At 44.1% G+C, this 24,673-nt stretch overlaps 1 protein-coding gene and 1 long non-coding RNA gene across 2 annotated transcripts in view; one reads left to right on the top strand and one right to left on the bottom strand.

Annotated features, from left to right (window-relative positions):
- Pdzrn3 (PDZ domain containing RING finger 3) overlaps nucleotides 1-24,673 on the top strand; it is a 226,213-nt gene that overhangs the window by 135,508 nt on the left and 66,032 nt on the right. The window lies entirely within an intron of this gene.
- LOC120102358 (uncharacterized) overlaps nucleotides 15,402-24,673 on the bottom strand; it is a 44,476-nt gene continuing 35,204 nt past the window's right edge. Inside the window, exon 4 of the long non-coding RNA XR_005503806.2 lies at nucleotides 15,402-23,414. This is a non-coding gene — a long non-coding RNA (uncharacterized LOC120102358). The remainder of the gene's footprint in view (nucleotides 23,415-24,673) is intronic.

Raw genomic sequence — 24,673 nt, 5'->3', positions numbered from 1 at the left:
GACATTCCTGTATCCATGGCCCAATCACATGGGCCTTTGAGGGACAGTCCACAATCAGGCCATAGCAAGTATTACCTAGATAGCAAGTCCAGGAAGGATGGGAGGTGTGTGGACAGCATGGGATAGAAGATAACTAGACTGCACCTAGGAAGCCTTACATTTCAGAGAAATGCTTGTGTGCAGAACACGGAAGCTATCAGACAACTTGCCTGGCCACTGGGCAAGCTCCATTTCAACAGAGGCATGGCTCAGAAGGTCAGGTAAGATGATAGCACACCAAATCTCCAGGGGCCCACCCTGGGCTCAGACATGATAGCCAATGGGCCACAATTTTAGTTGCGACGGCTTTAGCCAAGTTGGCTTCCATTCCCGGTTGTTTGGGGATCATGGCTTTGTTAGACAGGCAGTCACCTGATGAGGAAGAACATTAATACAGTTATTAATAGTTAGACCCTAGCCTTAGGTCTTACCCCAAGGATAGTGGTTTGAACTTCTCCATAATTGGATTGCCTCCAATAAAATCACATTAGAAACAAAGGGGTTTATTGGAACACCTGGTGCCTGTGTCTCTATTAGAATTAGATTCCAATGCACTACCTAACCTAATTTCCTTTCCTGACTCCACCCACCATCATAGCCCTCCTCTTCCCATAGTACCTCTAGCCACATGTGGATGACAGCCACTGTTTCTTCTCTTTTAAATTGCATACACTCCAGAGCTCCCCACATATGCAAAGACAGATCTGAGCTGCTTCTATATGCCTTACAGGAGCTTGGCTCAAGGCAAGATAGGACAGAAGACACAGAGTTTCTTTGAAGTGCCCCATATCTAGTTATGATGTAGGTGGAATCTAGAGGAGGAAAGAAAGGTTTGACCCCTTTACTCCAAGTCCTCATCACAGTGACAATCTCCGGGTACTCACTGGTGACCTCACAAGTTGTGATCTTCTTTTCAAGTAGAGTCATGGATCTGACTAGATCTAGCAGGTGCCTGCCCACAGCCGGAAAGGGGACATTCCTTCCCCAGGTTCTCTTGGTGTTGTTGAATGTGCTGAGTAGTTGGGGGGGGGGGGGAGTGGGGCAGAAGATGGGAACGTTCAGGCAGAGGAAGGACCCTGCAAGCTGGTCCTTTACAACTGGAAAACATTTTAAAATGGGGGATTTAATGGATTTGAGGTTGCTGGGTTATTCTGATAGGATTCAAATCTCAATGAAATGAGATTTGGAAAGGCCAGAACCTTCTCTGAACTGTGTCCATGACATGAACAGATATCCCTACAATGTAGAAGAAAGGAGCCATGGGCCAGATACCCTCAAGGACCTGCCAGCAATGACTTCCTCTTACCAACCTGGTTCCACCGTCTAAATTTCCCTCACAAACTCTCATGATTTGCAAGCCCCCAGTGGGGAGCGGATGTTCTTTCAGTGCCAGGTTATAAAGAAGCTCGATTTCTGCTCTGAGGATCAAAGCTGTGTTAACTGTGTTCAATCTTCAGAGACTTGCTCAATGTGTGCTTTTGACATATTTCTTATTCCTGATGGTCCTGTAGGATATTTTAAGAAAAACTACGGTGTGGGTTGGAGAGCTGGACCTTTCTTTTGACTGTTTAAAATTCTGCCACTCCCTCTGAACCCAGGAATACAGACTGTGAAATCACAGTGTCTCTGGAAGTTCAGAATTTGGCCAGATCAGTGATCTTTCACTCTTCTGATGGAAGATTCCATCTCAAAGATGGCTGTGAGTTGGCAAAATCATGACAGTGTTTAGTTGGTCCTTGTATTTGAAACATTCAATGGGTTTCTCTACCAAATAAAAACCTTCCTTAGTTTTGGCCTCATTTTACTAGTGAGCCCTGGCTTTTGTTATTTTTGAATGTGGGAAACTATTTCTAGAGATTAGAAAATACAGTTGACTGAGTTTGTAGCAGACACAGAAAGGACTCCAATGTGAATAAGCAAGGGTGTGGTCAATCAGATGTTTGTTTACCTTGGTTTTCTGGGTGGATGGCTGCTTTCTTAAGATGCCAATATCAGATAGAGTGTTCTCATTTAGGTTTACAGGTCTAAGGAAAAAGAGGCATCTGGATTCGTTGCTTCTTTGTAGGCAGAGCCAATGAAACTTCCTGCAGGTTGGTCTTCTCTGTCCAATGGGCATAAGAATCTCTAACTGACATCAATAAGTGCTTCTTACGGTGTGCCAGACAGGGTTCTGAATGCCAAGCATGACACTCAGTGCTCATTACGACCTCATGAGGCGTGTCTGGGAATAATAACGACTCCCGCATTATCGACTCCAATGCATTATTAAGTAACTTCATGAAGAGCATTTCACAGGCTGTCTGTTACATCCTCTGAACTCAATATGTGCTGTCAACAGTGGTTCCGATAGTCATCTATGGCTGTGTAACAAATCATACCCAAATGCAATACTTTAAGAAACAAATGCTGTCTGTCCCCGACAATTCCTGAGGATTAGAAACCTGGGAGATGATTAGTGTGTTTTTAAGTTTAAGGTATCTTGCTGTAGATTTGGGATTCGGGTCATCTAAAGGGTTGGTATCCATAACTGAGGTTTCCTCACAGGTTGTCATGGCCTCGACTCTTCACTAGAGCACCTTAGTTCTTCATCATACAGATGTCTCCAATGAGATGACCCAATGAGATGCCATCAGGTCTCCTCTGTCTCAAACAATAAGACTTAAAGAAGAGGGATGGATGAAAGGAGACGGAACGTAGGATCAAGCAAAAGAGAGAGCCACTATATCTCTCCTACGCTAATGTTAGATGTTGAAGACCAACACACCTGCCTCTCTTTGATATTCATGCAGAGCAACTTTGAGATATTGTAGGGGAGAGATCTAAAGGTTTGCACTGGGAGTCTAGAGTCACCAGAGGCCAGCTTAGAGGCTGACTACTGAAGTCTTATTACTACACTCCTAAGAATCGATCACACACAGAAACATGAAAGTTGGGAGCTGATGAGACCTTAGGAAAATTTCCTGGAACCAAATACAGATACCTACAGAAAGCCTGCCAGCCTCTGTGTGTGTGTGTGTGTGTGTGTGTGTGTGTGTGTGTGTGTGTGTGTGTGTGACATCTTGCTGTTTTGACGGAAGTTCTCTGTGACTTGTCGTTTGCACACCCAGAGATGGTACCACACAGGTGCCTTTGCCCCTGTGCTATTTGCGCACCCTGGCTTGTATTTTAATATTCCAGTACATATTGTTTGATCTCCTTCCACCGTGGATGCTGCTCATCATATAGTCAGTTTTAAAAGTATATAGTAACCCCTAGCTAACGGTTCATTTCATTACAGACTGGCTGAAGGCAGTGAATTTATATTCAATCATCAGACTGAGCATTTCCCCCCAATTTTCTGGGGATGGATCCACTGCAATATTCTCCTAAATGGATTTTTTGGCCTTTCTCTCAGGTCTGCCTTTGACATTTCTCAGGAATGTTTATTTTTTAATTTACAACTTTGAGAGGTTTATTTTGAGATGGGTTTTATGCAACAAAATATAATGGGTTCAGAGGTGGAGGGGGGCCCTGTGAATTTGAAATTGACTGCCATGAGGAGGAATTACTCATTTCATTTGTAGGAGAAAAAAATGACAGGGAACATGAAAGGAGAGGGTTTTCAGGTCTCAATTCACAGACAGGGCAAATGCCCTGCATCAGCGAGCACGCTTAGTGCTTCGAATTTGCCGACGGACATCCATTGTGAGACTTTAGGAAGGACAGGAGGAGGGTGAAAGCCCTTTCTGGGGGCTTCCACCGGGTCCCTTTCGAAAAGAGGCACTTGTGAGACCCTCAGTTTATCACAACCTCAGAGAAAGGGACGTGTGGCACTTCCTTTCTTTTCTCATAGAACTAGATAGGATTATCTGGTCACTTTCTCCTTTAGGAACCTCTATTCCTTCTGTCTTTTTGCTTGCTTTCGCTTTTCTTTTTGTTTCCTTTTTCTTTTTCTTTTCTATTTTCAAACATGCTTGGGTAGTCGATGCCCTGTGAGAACATCACCTTATCCAAGTTTGGGTACCTACTCTGCCCAACTCTGATCCCAGAGGACTTATAGGGAAGGAAAGCTTTCTGCTCCCACTCTTGCCCCTCACAGCCCAAATCACTCCATTAATTTCCAGGCATCACCCTTCATTAGCAACCCCGTGGCTGAAGGGCTGCATGATGAGGCTGCAGGGTCATGAACCATACCATCCCCTCCTTGGTTCATTTCACAGCTTGCTTCTTTCTTAATACCTCACGGCTCATTTTCCCCCCTTCACTTGGCCAGAGGGACCTTTCTCAGGCCTGAAATGGATGGGGGCTCCTGCTGATCCTCTTTTGTTTGGTGCCTCACTGTTCTCTGGGATTAAAAATTTACACTGTCACCACAACAACAGCATTTGCTCTGGGCTTGTACCAACTAGAGTTAGGGTTGGGAACCTGCAGTGTTTTAACAGCCGCTGCTGCCACCACCCCCTCTCCCTCCCCCTCCCCCCTCCCCTTCCCCTCCCCCTCCTCCTCCTGACCAGAGTCAGTTTTTAGATGAAGACAGAATACATGATGATGATCCTATTATTCTGTGATTTGCTCTAATGTGTGAACCTCTTGGCGGAAGATGGTATTTGGTGAGCTGAATCTGCTCCACCTTTTTTAATAAATAAGTTAATTAGGAAATGTGATTATATTTGCTTATTGGCGCTGTTTGCTGTACAGAGGCAGCCTGTGTGATAGAGCCCTCCTAAAATGATCAAGACAAGAAGGTGCACACCTGCTCCATGCTGGGATTTCTCCCATCTGCGTGGAGGAGAAGCATGCTACCCCTGACCTTTTCTTTGGTGACTGACAGGCTGGTAAAGAGCACAGCTACTCCTGAAAGTCCCTAGCAAGGCTGTAGTGGGAGCAGGATTAGACTGTGCTTGCTCTTAGGAAGGGGAAGAACGGAGTGACCTAGCAGCCCTAAGCAGGCAGGGTACCGTTGTGAACATGAACTTGGGCCCTACGGTCAGCTAGGTTAGGGTTAAGTTCACGGTTTTAGCTTTTCGGAGATGTATGGCCTTTATGTTACTTCTCTATCGCTGCATAATGAGGTGTTGCAGCCCCTGGTGGCTTCAGACAACTGCCATGTATGTTTCCTCGTTGCTAAATGTCACAGGTACCAGGAATGGCACAGCTCTGAGTGATTCTGTTGCAAGGACCCATTGAGGCTGGATTGAGGACACTGGCTAGGGCAACAAGCATCACCTGTGGTTTAGCCAGAACAGATGGGTCTGCCTTTAGATTAATTCCCAGGGCTATTGACCAGAGGCTGTTACTTAGCTATTTGTATCCGCTCATCATATAAGACTTTAACCACCCAAACCAGTAGAGCCTGTCTCTTCACAAGTAAAACCAGAAAAACAGAAAAACCTCCAAGGGTCTGGCTAAGTTGTAACGAGAGTGCTTATACTTAACCATTATAATTTTAGCACTGTCATCACCATCTACCTCATAAATCCTAGAGCGTTCAAATGGTCTGACAATTTTCAAATCCTATTTTTTTTTCCTCTGCTACTAGGTATTTGTCCATTGCCTTGAATGGCACTGCCTCCTACAGCTGCCCTTTCTTAGACCTACTAGAATGTTGATTGCCAGAAGACAGGTGAGAGGTAGTGCCCATCAATGCCAGGGCCACAGAATGTTGAGAGTATAGTGACCTAAAGGATGCATGGAGAATTTGCATAAAGTAGGTGACTTGCCTATAAGCAACAACGACAACAATAAAATTCTATTAGTTTTCAACCAGAGCATTAATATTGGCATTTGAGAAAAAGAAATAAATTATACCTGGAAAGAGTGGACAGGGAAAGTGTCAAACATTCCGTGGTCCACAACATTTGACCTTTGTTCAAGGTCTCATGGGAGTTCTGGTCCAAGCATCTTTTAGAAATAAGGTGCCTGTTCACATATGCATGTCTTCTCTTAATTCTGCGAGGCCCCCAGGTCCCCTTCATCATCCATTCTCAGCTATCCAACACCATCTGCATAAAAAGGGCAAGGATGCAGTAAAGGACAACATATACGTCAAGTTTGAACGCACATTTTCATTGGGCAGGAAAATGGCAACAGTGTTCCTCTGTACATGTCAAATAATCATTTATATGCCCACACACATAAACTTCTGGTATTTATGACAGTATACTTGCCACTCCAGCATCCTGAATGGTACCAGCTACCCATAATTTGTTTTTCTCGGCCATGATGTAATCATTAAGTTGTGGTAATGAAGATTGAAGGTTTAATAATGGAAAGTGTTACAAATTTCAATTTAATCATTCCTAAATTGATTAGCAACTTTCCCCCCAAATGCCTGGCTATGGAAAAACAGAGCGCTAAGAGAGACAGAGTGGTGAGGCCGGAGTTTGATGAATGGTGCTTTGGTAAGGCTGTAATTGGGTTATTGAATTTACTCATCTTGCAAATGATGTTTGCATTGTCTCAGCCATATGTGTTGAGGGCCAGGGAAAGGTCATTAGAAGCTTTAGACCGAGGGCACATGTGGGTTACGGGGCTTTAGAGCGGTGACATGGAGGTGAGTCAATTAAAAGCAACACCCAGCAAGGTGTCCCGGAGCTGATCACTGCAGAATGGTCAGTGTCTAAACCCCAAAGGCCTATTTAAGGGAGTCTGAAGAGTCTGTAGGTAAATGTCTACTCGTGGCCTCGGGCTGTTTAGCCTCTGACAAACGACGCGGGTGAGCCCCTGTAGGCAGAATGGAAGGAAAAGACACCTATAAACCAATCCCAGGCTGGCAGCTCTAACAAAGCCAGGATTGAAATAATTAAGTAGCAAGGGCCACCTCCCTCAGCAGGGAGAAGCCCTGTGCTGTGTTCTGCACGCACTGCCCCAGATATTCCGGATGTAAACTTCTTAACTTCTCATGGGAATGTCTCTCATGGTAGTATTTTAAGGGCTAGTCAATCAGTATTCCATTATGCAGTTTGGAAGTTTGGGGGGAAGAAAAGAAAAGAACTTTGTAACCTGCCTCCATATTACTAACTCATCCCACTCTCTTGATCTCTTGACCCACTTCTCAGCTAAGTGGGAATGGGAATGTTACTGCACATGCATTTAGTCCAGCCTCCCCCACCCCCCACCCTCATTTTTCTGATTCTATGTGGCAATCACACATCTGAATTTTTAAACTGCATGTGATTGTTGCCCATCCCTAAGAATAATAAGCAAATGGTCTAACTCTAGAAATGGCAGCGCAGGGGCTCTCTGGCCTGCAAGCTAGTGAGTATAGGAGGCAGGGAACATAGACAGAGGAGGCCATGGAGACAGGAAAAGGTAGGGGCAGACAGAAGCCCTTCTAGAGGGCAGACTGTGGGGAAGGCTGACTGGGGCCCAGCTGTCAGTTGGCATGGGTAAGGGCCCTGACGCCATGGCACCTCGCCAAGTCTTGCATATGGCAGACACAGCGCGCTGAGAAGCTCCCCTCAGAATACTCAGTTTGCTTCACGCTCATAAAACTACAAGTGCAGTCGTCCCTACTTATCCTCAAGAGCTGCTTTCAAGACCTCTGATGGTTACCCGAAATTACAGATATTACCCAACCCTCCATAGGCAAGCCTGCCTGTAAGTAGTGCATATATATGCATACACATTATTTTCTTATATTATCATGCCTATGCAAATGTAATGCCTTTCCGTCTTCTGTTATCTCACAACGCTGGCCATTGAACCTGGGGCTCAGGCTCTCTCTAGCCAAGCTCTCTGCCACTGATCCACAACCCCTGCCCTGCCTTTTCAATTCCAAGCGAACATGTGCCTTGCATTACAGCCATAACTCTTTCTTTGAGATGTGATACCGGAGGCAGGGGGAAGCTATATGATTTTCTTTGTCTTCTTTGACATAAAAGAATTTCAGACATGTACAGACCTTGGCTATCTAAGAAACAGAAGTCATTCTGACCTTAGACCTTAGACATCTGGGCATTCCCCTCTTCCACCCAGGTTGGGTTTTTTGTTTTTTCTTGCTATGATTTGGGTTTTCACCTCATTCCTTTAATAAGGCACTTTATAGTTTTCACTTAGCACCCATGGATCACTGTCCCTGTGGTCTTGTGCTTCAAGGTCATTATGAAGTAAAATAGGGCTCCTTGTCTGACAGTGTAGTAATCTGTCGCCAGTGATAATTTAGATAGCTACTAAGTGACTCCGTGTAGGTAGCGCACACAGTGTGGATACACTGGACAAAGAAAACAGGTAACATCCACAACAGGACAGAGTAGGATGGGGTGAGATTAGATCATGTCACTCAGGATGCCACATACCTTAAAACATGAGCTATTTAGGAATTTTCCATTAGTATTGGTAGATGGTAGTTGTGGGTAACACAGTAGGCAAAATCGTATTGGAAGAAGGACTGTCATTAGAAACTAATGCATATGTTTGGTGTATAGATGGTGTATGAGATTCTTCTGTCTATAGTAATAACCTACCATCAACTGGATAGCTAGAAAGACAGAACTGTAGTGTATCCAAGTTCTGAAGACTAAGCCAAAATGAAGGTACTGACAGAGCAGCGTTCTCCCTGAAACCTGGAGGAGAATCTTCCTTGGTTACTCTTCATTTCTGGGTATTTGCTTGGAGATTCAGTGGTCTTTGGTTTGAATGTACTTCACTCCAACCCACTCCTCACATTGTCCTCTGCGTCTCTTCCCCAACCTCCCTGTGTAGGTGTCATTCGCCACATGCTAGTGTTCCCTTTTTGTACACTGGATTAGGACACACACTAATAGCCTCATTTTGACTGGAGTATCTCTGAAGAGACCTGATTTCCAGATAAACACTATACAGTTTACACTCACACACATCTTTGAGTATTGGAGCACTCTTAACACTATACAGTTTGGACTCACACACATCTTTGAAGTGGGTGGCACATTTCAAAATAGACACAAGATTTAAAAATTGCTAAACAAAATCTGAGGTGTTTGTTGTTGTTGTGGTGGTGGTGGTGGTGGTGGTGGTGGTGGTTTTAATGTGCATCAGTTTGAAGTATGTTTCTCTAAGACTCATCATTGATGTCTTAGAGATGTACCAACACCAGGTCCCAAGGTGCTAGCTTGGTCTAGACAACTACATAGCTTCACTTCTATGCTGTGATTTTCACACTGGACCTGGCTGGCTTGTTCAGGTGAGATGGAAGGGCTTGTCAAAGATCTTATGTGGATCTCCTGCCAGCCCACTAATGGCAGTGTAGTTAGTGTATGGCTGCCAGTGGATGGGAGACCGCAGACATGGTAAGTTATAGTCCTAGATTTGGATCCTACCACCACCTCTTAGTAGCCAAGTGACCTTGATCATCCTACTTGGCTTTCCTGACCCTCCATTGCTCCTCCATAAAAACAGTGGCTGCAGCTCATAGGCGCCTGTAGGACTAAAACAATTAGCACACAGCGCAGGCTTAATAAAAAGTTATTTCCTCCAAGCAGCAGATCCTTCACATAGCCCCCAAGCACACTGGTATTTTTTAACACTCTAACACTATACAGTTTACAAAGCAATTTCATTTATTATTACATTTAATTTATTTATATTGATTGAGAGACATGGTTTAAATATAAAAATATTTTAAATTATTCACAACTGATGGACATAACCGTGAATCATTCTGTGCTCAATATTTTAATTATTGTTTTAGCCAACAGCCATAGTTAGTGACCTCAGAGTTGATATTATGCCCTATAGAGTAGTAATAACCTAGAGGGAATTTTGCCTCCGGGGATGAATGATGATATCTGAAGATGTGTTTGTTTGGGACAGCATAGGAATGGGATGCTAGTGACATCTGGACAGAGACAGAGGAGATGTCTAAATATGCTACCACATGCAGGACAGCAACACAGGCATATCTATCTGGTCCAGCATGTTAACAGTCCAGAAAGGTGAGACTCCATGCAACATGGTAGCAAGATATTTGCATAAGTGCCCATCTTCCATCGTTGCATCCAATCAGAAATGAGGAGCATGTAAAAAAGTAATTAGGTTATTTATTTCCATTCTGTCGAGAAGATGATTTAAAACAGAAGCCATATTTTTAATATTATAAAAGAAAGGAAAACCCTGCAGCTTAAGTCAATAAGGATTCAATAAGTGAATACGTACCTCTAGGGAACTGATGCTGAGCAATGACAGTTGTGGACAGACCTGACACTCCAGCCGGGCTTTCAGCACTAACTGGCTGAAGCTCTTGGCCTGGCCCTGCGTCCACAGTACACAGAGCCTTAGCAAGTTTCACTTAGCTGATTAAGAAACGCAATCATATCCAAGAGTGTGTCTATACCTGGCTTGATGGAAGATCACCAACCATGACTCCCATGATGCTTCAGAATATCACCCGGCTGACAGCTGAGGATGCTCTGAGCTCATTTATATTATGTGCTAAACCCGTTTCAGAGACAGGGTGTCGGGTAGCCAGTGCTGACTTTGAACTCAATATGCAGCTATGATGGCCTAAACTCCTAGTCCTCCTGCTTCCATCTCCCCACTGTGGGGATTATAGGCAAGCACCACCATGTCCAGCTTCTGAATCCATATTTAAAACAAAGACAACTTATATTTGATATAATGCGGTACTGCTTGAATACCTGCTAGGTGCCAGATCTGAATTAAGAGCCGATACACACCTTATTTGTTGCATCTACTCCTGTGCTCGCTCACGTGTATTCGTAGCAGGACAAGGGCGGCATTCACATACGCCTTTGGAGACCCAAGACAAACCTTGGTTCTTGGTCCTCGGGAGCTTCCCACTTTGGTTTTGATGGTATTGTGGTTTCCTTTTGAGACGAGGTCGGTCTCATTATGTAGCCCCGGATAATGGAACTTGATACGTAGACCAGGTTGACTTCAAACTCTGAGACCCACCTACCACTATATCCCCAGAGCTTAGATTAAAAGCTTATGCCTCCACACCTGGCTGACCACTTTGTGTTTTGAGACAGGGTCATCCACTGGGCTCTGGGACTCACTTCTTGGACTAGGTTGACTAACCAGCCAACTGCAGAGATCTGCCAGTCTCCATCTCCCCAGGACTGGGATTACAAACACACACCCAACCCCTGGATTTTTACTTGCATTCCGAGCATCAATCTCAGACCCTCGTGATCGCTCTGTAAGCACTCTACGGACTAAGCTAGGTCCCCAGCTCTTTTGATGGAAATACTCACTATCCCATTTCAAAAATGCAGCCACTAAAGCTACAAGGTTAGGGGGCAAGCACGTTTTATCCAGCTGGTAAGTGGTACAGCCAGCATTATTGACTCCAAATTCTCAACTTAACCTGGCATATAAATTTGCCTCAATCAACACAGTGGGAGATTTGGGGGTGAGGAGTGTTTATTTGGGGATGTTTATTTGGGGGTGCTGAGGAACACTGCCTACTGTTGAGTTGACAGAAAGCAGTGTAAACAGTTCTTTGCAATCTTTACCCAAGGTCTTGATTTTAGCCTATTAAACAATGTGGGACACTCTCCCATCTCAGGCTGGTCTTTGCCTTCGCCATGGTATTTTTACAGATGGATCCCATATTAGTTGTAATTGACTCAAAGGAGAAAAACAAGGAATGACTGAATCCAACTACAATGAGGAGAGTGTGGAAGGTATTTTAAACAACACAAATCTTCAACACCACAGTCTGGAAGCCTGAAGTTAGGTGTATTGTGTTAGGCAAAGGTGCAGTGGCTGGGCTGTATTCTTAGGGGAGCTCTAGGAAAATGCCTGCTTGTTTTATGTGAATCCTGCAATCTGCCCTCACTTCCCGCCTCACCCTCCTCCATCCTCAGGGCTGGCAGTTTGATGACCCCATTTCCATAGCCATAGCTTCTGATTGTCCCCACCACCACCCCCATCTGATTGCCCTCCCCACCCTGCTTCTTCAAATGCCACTTCTTTTAGTGGGAAACCCATAAAATTATCCAGCTTACATACCTCCACATTGTTGTGCCACCAAATTCCACAACAGTTTTATCCTAAAAAACAGAACTTAAATCATACCTGATAAATAACAGCTCTCAAGACCCCACCCGGGCCCATTGCTGGTGACCTGCGTCCTACTTTTGTGTCCGTGAACGTGACTGCTCCTGGTATCTCATGTAAGCGGAAGTTACAGTGTTTGTTAGTGATTGGCTTCTTTCACTTAGCATGTGTATTTTCAGTGAAGCAGAAAAGCAGTTAATAGGGGGTAGAACCCTGGCCGTGAGTACAATAGAAGTAAAATGCTAGCTTACATTCTGACACGGGCTGCTCTTTGTATCTTCCCATTGAGTAACATGTTAGCAAGGTGCAGGAGCTATCAAAGTACTGAGCTGGCCCTTCTCTAATCTGAGGATGACAGGGCATTAGAGAAAGCAAAGGCCTCTCCCTTCCCTTCTTAAAAACAGCCTGGTGTAGGGGAGATTCCCTGAAGAATATTGGGCAGGAGAGAAAACACAGCTGGAGAGAGGGAGTCAATAAAGAAACACAAATGTGTGTGTGTGTGTGTGTGTGTGTGTGTGTGTGTGTGTGTGCCCCTGTAAGATATAGAGAGAAAGAGACGAGACCAAAGTTCAGCTCTATAATCTTACTCCTCTCTCATGCAGGCAGAGTCCAGTGTGTTGTCAATTAAGTGTCACCATGTGACATCAAGAGGTGGTTTAATTCCCCATGAAAATCAGGACTTCACCTGATTCTGCGCCTTTATTGCCAGTACCTGGTGCTTGGAAGCTCCTCATTAATCCCGCCGTGTGATGTGAGATCTGAGGCCCTAATGTGAATCTGCTTCCTGCCTCGTCTCTGCTGCTAGGGTCAGACGGAACATCAGCCAAGTCTGATAACAGCCCCTGGATGGTGACTGGAAGCAATAAACTGGGTATCTTAGCAGCAAATCCAGGATGCCTTCCTGGGGACTCATTTTTGTCCCCTTTTAGAAGCTACCCAAGTGGCCTTCCAAGGAAGAATGAAACGATCCATCACTTAATATGCTCGAGAGGAGGCACACAAGTCATTGCTCCTTTCCTGGAAAATGCATGCATCCCTGCCTAGCGTTTTATGTACCAGACTGTCCTTGTATACCTCATGTCCCTTTGTGAGTTAAACCAGAATTCAGGGACCTCTCTGGACGTACAGTTTTGAATGAAGAATTGTGGGGAAGCAGCCCCTTTGGGATCCACATCAAAACAATTTGACTCTTCCTCAAAATGCATTCAGGATTTCCTGGGTGTACAAGAAGGAGCGATAAGCCCAAAACTGTTTGCTGGGTTGAAAGTGTTTCTGTAATTCCAAGTCATACACACTCCAAGGACCCACCACACCCCAACCCAAATGCCACGGGCTCACTCAGACCTCTCTCCTGTGCCTCCATCATCAGTGGGATGCCATAAGCAGGATCGGCTGATGCTAATGAAGGTTAGTGATCTAGGAGAGGTCCTGGCCAGTCACAACATCAGCACCGATTCTCAGAAACACATCCACCTGGGGTGTTATACCTCCCTTTCCTTATTAAATACATGCCTTTTGTGGTCCCAGATCGAAGGTCTCCCTGAAATGCCAGGGGCCTCTCTCTCTCTGTCCACAGATCTCTTTGGCCCTACCCATGGGTAACCGTTTGCTTGGGTAAAGAGAAGAACTGTTGTCAACCATTTCACATAGGATGCCATGTGTCAGATTTGTAAAATCCCGTTAACATTGTGTTTCTTCCACTAGAGAATTAACCCTGTAGCAGAGAAAGTGGAACTGCCAATTACGGCAGCATCCTGCTGTGAATAAACTGTGCTATATTCCCAAGCATCAGGCCGTTCGAGGACAGAGCCCTCAATTGCTTTTCCCTTTCTTGCTGATAGACAAAGCTTTCGAGTAAAGCATAATTAGCTTGACTGACAATCAGAAAATACAGTCTTCAGTGTCTGTTTTTATTTCAAGGCTTTCTTGTTTGGGGAGATCTATTCTGAAACCACTAGGCGATTTGTCCTCCCGTGGAAGATTTAATCAATTGAAGGGCCTTATTTTGCTTAAAACCTTCAGTGCGTGCTTCAAAAGAAAGATAAATGAATCCACCTAGTGACCAAAGAAACGGATGGTATATCCGACCATACCTATTAAGAAAGCAACCATAAGTCCCTCTGGCAGTAGAAACAATAAATTTTTTTCAGCTGGGCCCTTTGGGGGATATTTGGAGCCTCCACTACGTTCTTAATTTTATTGGGGCAGAGATATTGCAAAAAGAAAATCGTTTCTCTGGCACTAAACACAAATAATGTACAACAATAATTGTGACTCCCAGAAGATTGTTCCCGATGTTCAGACCAGGTCGGCTTTGTGATTGTACAAACCCGAGGGCCCAGCTCTTCGATTCTTGGCCCCTTCGAACTTTTCCCTGTGAAATATAGAAGGGGTGGCTCGTTTTGCCTTTTCCGCTTGGGGTTTTATTTTCCCAAAGCCCTCAGCAAATCCTGAAAGCCAGAGGTAAGTGTTCATGCTTGCACCACATCCTCTCCCGCTGTGCCACAAGAAGCATCTGAGAAAGATGCTCAAGCTGGAAAGCACAGGAGGAGGGTGAGGTTCAAAATGCAATCGTCTCCAAAGGACTCTAAGCAGACCCATGCTATTCTCCATCAGACATCCGGTGAGGCCGTACTACTGTGTATCAGGGGCCGCTCTCTCGAGGTCAAGGAGTGAATATGAAGCCTGTTTTGCCAATGTAGATGGCAGCTCGTATCTGCTGTGTTCCTGTGGAATTTAGACTCCCATAGAACAGTTAGTTCACCTACACACAGCTCAACAGCCAATACCCAAATAAGATGATAGATATTCAGCAACCTGACAGAATGGAATCGGAAGTTCATATTTTAAAAGATGGAGCTTAACAAGGCTTTTCTAAGGATGAAATTGCCTTGTAGCAGATGTGTGGATAAGGTATCTGCAAATAACCGGAACCATGAGTGACAAGGAGGAACACCAACACATGCACATGGCAAAGCTTCGAGTGGTGCCTGGAGCTACCAGCATCTTGGGTCCACCTTGGAAACAACAGCTTAGGAGGATGAATAAGCAAGCAGCTCGCACAGTCTGTGTCTGGATAATCAGCCCATTCCGCTTGACCATCTGAGCTCTCCGCTTTGTGCTTTCAACGGCCCCGTCCTTCCCAGGTCTCCCTGAATAAGGGTGCACCTAGAGGAGGCAGCTAGATAGTGAGTCCCTGAGAACAGGGATTCTGTCACCCCTCTGCTATTAACACGACCACCCCTTTCTGTACCTTATACACCAACCTCCCTTGTCTTCTTCTTTCTAGTAGTCTAGTCTAGCAGTAGTTTCATGGTCCCCACAGTAACTACTCATAAAAGGAGTAGAGAAACTATATTCTAAGTGCTGCCTATTATTTTGTCCAGAGCATGAGCTTCAAACCAAAGCTGATCCTCAGTGAATGAAGCCTGAGGTGAGTGGGCCCACTGAGCCCCCTTTCATCATTTGCAAAGTCTATCTGGTACCACTCTAGCTGGAGGTTGCTGGAAACAGCAGATAAGACACCACCCGCAGGGGGCTCAACATCATGCATACCTGACACTTTCTGGTGACCACTTAAGCTGTGACTGCAGCCCTGACTGGTAGGAACTGCTAGGGGACAGCCCCCATGCAGCACACAGAGAGGAAGGAAGAACCCAGCTAAAGGCTTTGCTGCTTTCCTGGCATACCATTGTACCCAAATGGAAGAGTTGCAGACTTAACTTCTCGTGACGTCGCACAGAAATGGAGGAAGGAAACATCTTGACCTTAGACAACACCAAGAGCTCATTTACAGCTCACAAACCCCATAATGCTTTAGTCACAATACAATTCTATACCCCTGGTGGGCCATTCCAACTGCAAGCCTTCATAATCGGAAACGTTAGCATAAAGAACAGTGTCATTGCAACCTAAATCATATAACATCTTGCTGTCTGTATAATTGAGGGAGCATAATATGCCAATTTATGCTCAGGCAAAACAATGTATGGCCAAAAAAAAAAAAAAAAGATGAACTCTAATTTTTTTCCTCTCCTTTATGAATATTGAGCAAATAGGGCATTTCAAGATGGCAGAACACATGAGACCCTGTGCATTTATTTTATTTTCTTCATCACTCTAGGCCCAATGTCACCCCAGAGTATATGGGAGATGACAACTAGGCAATTAAAGACTATGTGTCCGAATGCTGGCCCCGCCATGGTGAATCATGACCCTTTCTCTGGCTGCCCCATAGCTGAACCCCTGTCCTTTGGAGTCTTCAAGCTGCGGATGGCGTGGCAGTGGCAGTGACATGTGCGTCCCCCTTTGTGTGTGTGACACATCTGTGATAAGATACATCTGCCATCCCTAGAACCACCCAAATGCTTTAATAATCTCTCTAGGCCTTGCTTTAAAAGAGAGAATACTTGAAAAGTTATGTGTGTTTATGTTCAAATTATCATGAGGACTTTTCGATCAGCGGGTCCCAACAGGGAGCTGGTATCTCTTAAACAGACAATTGAAGCCAAAGAGCCATTTTTAATATAAACACATTTGTGCTGATCAGCACCTAATATATTCATGAGATGGCACAGGTCTCCCTGGTGTCTATTTAATTCAATGGGAGAAGTGTCCAAATGATTCCTTGTAGGATTTCTGCGGTTTCTAAGCTGGAGTTACCTATCCTAGGTTTAAATAGCTTCCTGAATTATCTGCAAAATTGACAGTGCATGGCTGTGATATGCTAAAAATAAAAACATGTATCTGGAACATAGGCCTGACTAATGGTTAGCTCTTTCAAGCCTGGCTGTTCTCACCGAAGTAAATGACAGGATTTAGATTTTCAGCCATTTTCTGACACAGTTAGATGAGACCCACTAACTGGTCTGTTGATCCTGAAACCAACCTGTCACTCGTTAGAATGAATGATAGTCAAAGGGAAATGAACGCTTGTACTCCTACCTAATCCACAAAGAGCCTCCGTTAAGTTCTTCACCAGATGGAAACAGGCACCATTTGTTTGCTGATCAATTTCTTATTAAATAAAATGAGTGGGCCACACTGGCCAGAAATCTACTGTGCCTCCTGGGAAGAATTTTAATTTTTCCCAAATCCTGACATGCCCGTAGTTTCCAAGCAATGGTCAGGATCAATCAGGATGCAGAGCTGCAGAACACCAGTTCTGTTGATCCTGGTCTTGAACCCTGATGGATGACGGGTGAGTTGGCTCCCAGAGCAGCCTGGCAGTGACCTGTGAGGACTCAAGATGCAGGCACTCAGAATCATTTGGCCATCTGTCATTCTCTTGCCCCTACTGACAATCTTTATAAAGGTGGGACTCATCTGCTAATACTTTCTTTCTTGTGTTAATTCTCAGCACCGGCAAGCTTATTCTTTGTGTGTGTGTGTGTGTGTGTGTGTGTGTGTGCGTGTGTGTGTGTGTGTGTGTGTGTGTGTGTGTGTGAGAGAGAGAGAGAGAGAGAGAGAGAGAACTCTAACAATAATAGATTCTACTGTCTTCCACGAAATTTGTCATGTTTTGTCATTTGAAAACGGATCTGTAATGAGCTCTAACAAAAAAAAGGCATGTGTGGGCTTCCGTGGACAGACATGTGACAGCTGAATAACCTTGGCAAGTTACCTAACTGCTCTGAGTCCCAGATTTGCGTTCTGTCAAATAAGAATTTTAAAGAATGCTAAACTCATAACGCGGTTTGGGATCCATGAAATCTTTCGGTTGTTTCTGTGGTCATCCCTTGTGCATACCAGGTATCCAAGAAACCTTAATTTACCTTAAAAGTTTGGGGACATTTTTCTTCAAGTATTGATAAAAATGACTTAAAAGCATCTTAGGTATACTAGCACCCGTTTCCAGGAAGCTGATGAACTCTGGGATCTGTTTTGTTTGTAAAGCAGAAGGAACCTTTCTGAGGGGAGCTACTGGCTCTGGCTGTGGGCATGGTTAGTTGCTTGCAATTACAGCCTCCTGCTGGGTATCCGAGATTTCAGGCAAGAGGATGCCTGCGGTACTTGAGGACATTGAGGCAGAAAGCACAGCCAATCTGAGCTGAAGATTACTGATAAGGGCCTCATTTACAGAGCCCGTCACATTCAGAGCTTTTCAAAGGGAATAAAGGGTAAAAATTAGGAGCAGGCTACGGTCTCCCACCGATAACCAAGTCCTAGGTACTGAACCCAGTACACCCCTCTGTTTCCTGGATGATCCTACTTCCACTATCCTCCACATTCACTTGTAGAATAAGCATTCACTTGTAGAACAGCCTGCTAGCTTGTAAAAGATGGGAATAGAACGCTATTCCCAGAATAGAGGTGAAGGCGGATAAGGGGTCTAATGTGGGCCTGTCTCTTGGTTCTTAGCTTATACCTTCTCGATGTCTCCTACTCTGGAGGAAGGGATAAGAGAGTCCTCTCTAGTCCTCTTCTGTGACAATATTGACCCCATCCTAAATGCACTCCCTGCTAACTCCATCACAGTAGATTTAACCATGCTTGTTCATGGGAACACAAATATTCAGACCATAGTGATGTCCCTAAAGTGACAGACAGTGGATTAGCAGGTTGTCCGTGGGCCAGGGACTCAGTGCAGACAATGGTTAGAAGGAATGCACAGGTATAGGCTCTATAACAGTGTGACTGACTCCAACATTCTTTGTGCTTCTAAACTAGTTGGCTCTAAAACCAGACAGATGTCTGGTGAGGCCATTCTTCCCAAAGATTCATTCATTACTGCCATTTCTCTGTTCCAAGTCCTTGATAAATCCCTTCAATATGAGCCAAAGTGGAGAACCTTCCCTATTAGTGTGTGTGTGTGTGTGTGTGTGTGTGTGTGTGTGTGTGTGTGTGTACACTCTGGTATATATGCACGTGAAAGCCAGAGAAAAATCTCCAATATATTTCTCTGGCTATGTTTGTATTTTCATTTTGAAACAGTTTCTCAGTAGCCTAAAATGCATTAGGTAGACTGGGCTGGATGGCCAGTAAGAACCAAGGATCCTCTTGTGTCCATCTGCCCAACACTGGGATGATAAGCAGACAACACGACACCTGACTTTTGTTATGTGGGCATTGAACTCAGGTCCTTGTGCTTACAAGGCAAGAACTTACCCAACTAAGCTATCTTTCCAGCCACCGTTCATCCTTAATAGAAAAATAGTGTCAGAATACATATAGTTTAAATAAAAGCTCGCATTATGTGATTTTATTTACATTCTGCTTTACATTCCTGACATAGGGAAACAAGAAAACAAACATGTAATACAAAAAAATCAAGTTATTTACAATATTTATTTTTTGGTTAAATGTTAAGTCGTATCAGGTGGTACTGTATTTAACCTGACTACAACTGTATTTTAAAGAGTTGGACTACTTGTGAGTGTTTGGGCCCTAACTTCTCTACCCAACCCATGAACAAATGCCTTTCATCTTTCTGTTTACACGGGCATTATTTTGGTGGGAGACATGCGCCATGTCAATCACAAAACTTGTGAATAGCCTGTGGTTTAAATGAGAAAGCCGTGACCATTTATTTCAAACATGAGCAGTACTTAGGGCAGACTAGTTTTCCTTAATTACACACAATAGTGAGTTTCATTCTGACATCCTCGTGCATGCACATGATATGTTTCAACCATCTACATTCATGTAGGCTTCCTTGTCGTCCTCCCACCCAGTACTAGACAGGTTCCTGTTTTTTAAAGGATGAATTTATTTTTCTTTCTTTGTCCCGATAGCCATTAGTCTACTTTACTTTTGTCCAATCTTAGTCACCCACAAACATAAACTTTTATTGTCTCTTAAAAGAAAACTGGCTCCGTTAAGTTTCTGTTTGGAACAAGCACACTGAAAACCATCCTGATGTGGGATGAATAAGAAAGTGTTTGCCAACTCTGTAAGTCTCACCCTTCGACAGGAACAACTGCACCAGGGGAGAGGGGAGCACCGTGAACAAACACACGTGGGAGTGTAGCACCATGAAGCAACAGAACACGCATGTGTGCATGCATGTTCTGTAAGCCACTTAGAAATGCATATTATTTATGCAGGGTTTGTGCTCCCTCTACTGGCTTTGTAATTAACTAATAAGTCTAATTCCCATAACTATGCTGATGTCATCAATTATTTTTTTGTCCATGGACATGGAATTATCTAAATCAGCCTGTTCTGGTCAAATATCATCAGGAAAATTAGCAGGGAGTCAGATGAGGACAATTGGCCTACTGAAAAAAAAAAGTACAGTTTGCCTAGTTCAAAAAAAATCTTAACAGGGCTGTAGCAGCACACACTAACATTTGGAGATGGAGGCAGGAGAATCAAGAGTTACAGACTGGCCTCAGCTACACAGTGAGTTCACATCCCTCCTGGATTGTGGGAGTCCAAACAAAAGAGAAACAGAACAAAGAAAAGCCACTGTTTGTTTTACATTTTATTTGCTTGATGCTAGAGAAAGGTAGGTTATCATGGTCAAACTGTCAAATCTTCTACCTTGGCAGAACATTGGGAGTGGGTGTCATAGTTAAAGCAAAATATATGTTATATAAATGAAAAAAAACAGAAATTATTATACCTGAATCTGGAGAGTTTTAATAGACAAAAATAGATTACTGTAGGTAGCAAGTACGGTGAGTCCCTTGACTTCCTGAATCTGATGTATAGCTCCCCAAGCATGGGCATCACGGAGTGGTCATTTCTTAAAGGCCAGCCTCTTTTGTAAGCATTAAAGGGTCCCAGATCTACTGCTGGATTTGTTGAAGTTACTTCTGGTTCTAGCTCTAAGTCATTGTGAGTCATTCCCTCACCTTTCTGTCTACACTTGGGAATAATAGCGTGGACCCGAGGGGTCTTGCCCTGCGAAGTCACCGTAAGGCATAAGGGAAATAACTTGGGGGATGGATCTTAAAGAAAATCAGCACAGATCACCATAATGGGAAAGTTGCCACAGAAAAGCAGCTCTTTCCCTAACAATAAACACTAAACTTACCTTGCAAGCTGGGAGAAGGCTCCCAAAGATAAACATTCAGTTTACCAGAAAGTACTTGTGCATTCTCTGAGCAGATAACTCCAGGGAGGAGGCATAGAACTGGCTGTGGTTCCAGGAGAAAGCAGCCACGGAAAGGGATAGAAAATCAAGACACATTTCCCTACCAAAATGGAAACAGATAAAGGTATCTAAGGAGGCTTAAACTCAGCCAGTAGGCCAATATGCAGTGATGGAATTTGTAAACACCTCCTTCAAACTTGTCTAACACTTTGACATTGCAACATGAAGTTTTCCGCTATAAAGTTCATGCTTGAGAACTGTGCAATTAAATTACAAAACAGTTCACACACACACACACACACACACACACACACACACACACACACACACACACACAGAGTTTTAAGTGTCTTTGCAATTTTGCCTGGGGTTACATTCATAGCTAACCTTGGCTTTAAAACAGCCCAGGCCTCGGGCTAGACAGAACCTGGGTATTATGGACTCATCTGCTTATGGTTATTAAAGCAATCATATTTAGTTATCTGTGAAATAGTGCCTTGCTTTCCAAACTTGTTCTAGAGTCTCTTTTCTTCTATCCCCCCCCCTTTTTTTAAATTTCCTTTTAGACAGGTTTGTACTGGATAGCCCTGGCTGTCCTGGAGTTTGCCGTGCAGACCAGGCTGGCCTCAGACTCATAGAAATCCACCTGCCTCTGCCTCCCACGTGCTGGGATTAAAGATGTGAACTGCCACACCCAGCCAACTGTTTCCACAATGATATAGATAGTGCTCCACCAGGGAGGGTTATAGTCACTATTAAGCATGTTCTGCATGGTTGTGCCCCCTTTAGCATGTGTAGGAACTGGTCTACCTGGCTCATTGTGCTCTCAGATCATGCAGACTGAGTTCAGGAACAACAGATGTAAGACAGGAAAAAAGGAGGGAGATCTGAACTCCCAGATGGGCTTCATGTATTCTTCCCAAGACAGATATCAGTAAGTCCTAGCCTGTTCCCATCAACCCCCTTCCTATGATTTCCTCCCAAGAACCATTCTCTGGAGATGCTTAGTGGGAGTTACAGTGTCTCCTTCTACACACAGGCTTTGGGAGGGAAAAAAAGAAGCAGGAGGGAGATCTGTCACCTCCTCCTCATACTCTGAGTCTCTTCCAGTTCTCTAGCTGTTATAGTTTTGGTTGAGCCTCCCTGGGTTTATAAACATGGTGGTAATGTCAGCCATGTGTGTGAAACTCTTGTGAAACACGGGCGCCTGTGGTCTTCCAACCCAAGCTGTCTGTCTTCTCCAAGAGGGGAAGGAAGGGCTCTGTGGACATTTGTTTGCAAGCTGGTTTTAAAATAGGGAACCATGTGCTGGAGTGGCTCACCATGACTGGATCATTTAACTCTGATTCTCTTTTTTTTTCAACTGTGCTTTTTGTAGACCTCCTCTACCCTCTGCCATGAAAATATTTGGAATTTATACTTTAAACAGCATAGGCCACTTTGCTTGTTGATTTAAAGCATGCTAGAGGTTTTATAATGGTTATTTATATTGGCTGACACTGACCCCTCTCTGAATGACCTGTTGATGTTGGACAGGGATAAGAGGCCCTTAGTACAATGCAGGAAATGGACGGAGATCAAACAGAATGAGCATGTTAGCTTAGACGCGATGCTGCGCGGCTTTACATGGAGATCAGTCATCTGCATAGGGAATCCTAGGAACCGCACTATTTGGCCCCACTTACAGGGATGAGGCATTCTCTTCAGGGAAATCTAAGAGAGGCTTTCAAGCTATGTTTTACATTAAAGTGTCAATACACTTGGCGTGGTAAAATCTTTGGGGTTGTATATAATCATATGTCAGTGACATACATCTATCTTTAAAGTTGGGCGCAATCTATATGGCTCAGATTAAAAAAAAAAAAAAAGACCACAGCAGTCATGGTGTAGAGCAAGCCATTCTGTGCTGTAAGTCCATTTCTGTGGGTGTGGGTTCACTGGTGAGCCCACCTGCTGGTGAAGAGAGATCTTGCTTCTCCCTACTGTTGCCTCTCAGCCTCAGCCTCTTTTTCTTCCATCTCTTCAATGGCCCAGTGTCCATTTGTTCACAGCCCATTTCCTCTCTCATCTATCCCCGTATGAATGTCAGTTACGAGATAGGGGGACACACATATTTGACAGCTGTCTAATCAATTATGCAGAAGAACAAGCTAAGGACAACTGCAGATGACTTTAAAACAACAGAGCTGTGGCCAGTTAAAGAATTCCATTTGAAAGCTTGGTGAGAGCCCTTCCCTTGTGAATAGCTCATAAAATACAGTTACTCGTCCATATCTACTCAGTGGTGGATGAGTATTGCTTGGAGATCAAGCCAGGGTTGCTTAAAATTTGGATCCAAGTAAAATGGAATGCCCTGTAAAGAAAGGAAAGGAAGTATATGTATTAGAATTGTAAGTGTTAAAATTAGTGTGTGAATAAGAGCACCAGCTAGATGATTCTAGAAGCCTGTTTCCACAGATGTGACTTGGCCGGATATATTGTTATTTTGTGAGCATGGGGGTCCCCTCATAATCTGTACACGTTCAGATCCATTAGTGGAGTTATAATAGGGAGAACAAATTTAAATAGAATATATTTGCACACTTAACGTAGATACTGCCATGCTAGTTTAGAGAACTCTGGGATGTAGCTAGTGTGGGGTTCCCTGGAAGAAACATCAAAAGAATGTCATCATGTTGGTGGCAGTGAAGCTTGTTCAGGTTGAAAACCCTCTACTCACCCCACTGTGTCTATAGATAGCATCACTAGCCTAGCACGGTTATGTTGTCTCCCTTTTCAGTTAGATCGTCTCTTATCCTGCCTCTCTGCAAGCTATCCCTGCAGTCAGCCAATCAAAGATAGTAACCAGACACAAGAAACAACAACAAAAGCAAACAAAAAGCTAAACTCAGCGCTGAGGGGCTAACTCACTGGAGAAGGTATTTACCCACACAAGCATAAGAACCCAAGTTCTAATCCTGGAACCAAAATAAATGCAGGCCCAGTTGCACATGCCTCTGGAGTTCCGATTCTTAAACCAAGATGGGAAAAAGAAAACGAGAAATTCCCAAGAAGCTTCCCAGTCAGATAGCAGGGAGTAAAAAAGAAGCAGCAAACCAAGGAGATCCAGCCTCAGACAGGTGGAAGGGGAGGACTGACACCTGAAATTGTCCTCTGCCCTATAAACACGTGCCACGGTAAGCACACCACCATGCTCACACACATGAATTTGCAACACAGTTGTGCTTGCCCAGGTGAAGGTCTATCTCAGTGGTAGAATGCTTCTTAGAGTCTACAAAGCACTGGATTTGATCTCCAGTCACACACACACACACACACACACACACACACACACACTCACACACACACACACACAGAACTCTACTAAACATGTACATGTTGCTATTTCATAAACAGCATGTGTGACAATTATTTGTATAGCATTACAATTCCGTATATAAGCAATCAGTGTTCAGAGGATCTGTAGAGGCCATTGTGTGCAATGACTACTCATTTTATGTAAAGAAGGAACTAGAGTATCAACAGATTGGTATACACAAGAGTCCTGGAATCACTCCTCCACAGCTAACCAAGATTCAACCAAATTTCTGGGGTGATAGTTGAAGATCAAGC

This window comes from Rattus norvegicus, chromosome 4 (genome assembly GCF_036323735.1).
Source record: "Rattus norvegicus strain BN/NHsdMcwi chromosome 4, GRCr8, whole genome shotgun sequence".
NCBI lineage: Eukaryota > Metazoa > Chordata > Mammalia > Rodentia > Muridae > Rattus > Rattus norvegicus.
This window is presented reverse-complemented; position numbering and strand designations above follow the sequence as displayed.